This window comes from Rattus rattus, chromosome 1, assembly GCF_011064425.1.
Source record: "Rattus rattus isolate New Zealand chromosome 1, Rrattus_CSIRO_v1, whole genome shotgun sequence".
In the NCBI taxonomy this organism is placed as follows: Eukaryota; Metazoa; Chordata; class Mammalia; order Rodentia; family Muridae; genus Rattus; species Rattus rattus.
The window spans coordinates 150,479,858-150,481,122 of record NC_046154.1 but is presented as its reverse complement, the minus strand read 5'-3'; positions in this window follow the sequence as shown (position 1 = coordinate 150,481,122).

The window sequence follows — 1,265 nt, the reverse complement described above, 5'->3', positions numbered from 1 at the left end:
CTCCCCGGGGATCAGCCTTAGGCCCTGTGGCCCTGAGCACTCACACACGTGAACCAGCCAGGAAAGAGAACACAAGAGTCAGCATTACTGTCAAGGTGCAAGCTGGGGAGGGGACAGGGGGTTACAGATGATCCACCATCCAGAGAAATAGCCTTGCAGTCACCACAGTGATCAACGCCAAGTATGGAGGCTGAGTTCAAGTGAGTCCATGTTGTGCAAGTACAACAGAGATGCACAAATGCACACTAGGCAACTTGACTATGTTGACAGGAGAGGATGAACAGTATGTGGAACTCTGCAGTTCTCAGCCCGTCTCACCACTAACCCCTTCCAAACTGAACATAATCCTGGGGAAGACAGGTGGACAGTTCAAGGGAGCCCAGAAGCAATTAACTAGGCTAGAACATGGAAATAAAAGACAAAAAGTTAAACAAATTAGGTTTATTGAACTTGGAGATGGACCACTTTATAAGGGCCAAACCAAACGAAAATAGAAACAGATTAGACTCTAACACATGAGAACAAAATTAAATGTAATGAGGATTCTTGTTGGCTTTAAGGCTGATGAAACGGGCTATTAAATGAACAGACTTCTCCAGGATGGTTTTCCTAGCCTAAGTGGGAAAAGACCTAGATAACTTGAAAACAGCTGTCCCACCCAGCACTGTTAGAACACTGCTTCATACGTGAGAATCAAGCAGCAGTTCATAAATTTAGTGTTAGACTGCCTCAAGGCGTGGTTGGTTGTCATACCTAATGAGAAGTCCAAATGCACAATAAAGATCAGCAGTGAGCCAGGCCCCTTCCAGAATGTGGGGTCCCTGAACAGAGGCACCCACACTAACACAGGCAATGGGTGACAGCGACACCCACGCTAACACAGGCAATGGGTGACAGCGACACCCACGCTAACACAGGCAATGGGTGACAGCGACACCCACGCTAACACAGGCAATGGGTGACGGCGACACCCACACTAACATAGGCAATGGGTGACGGCGACACCCACACTAACACAGGCAATGGGTGACAGCGACACCCACACTAACACAGGCAATGGGGTTGTTCTCTCTTCCCATTTCTAACAAGCTCTTGGTGAATGACCTACTGTGGGCAGCTGGTGAGACTGGAGACTGGACTACATGAAACCCACCCTAAGTGTTACCCCATTCAAACACTTCTTTGAGTAACCAGAGTAAGATAGGCAGGGGAAAACCTCACAATGCTTTTCCTTATAATGTGGTCGACAGCTAATAACCACACAG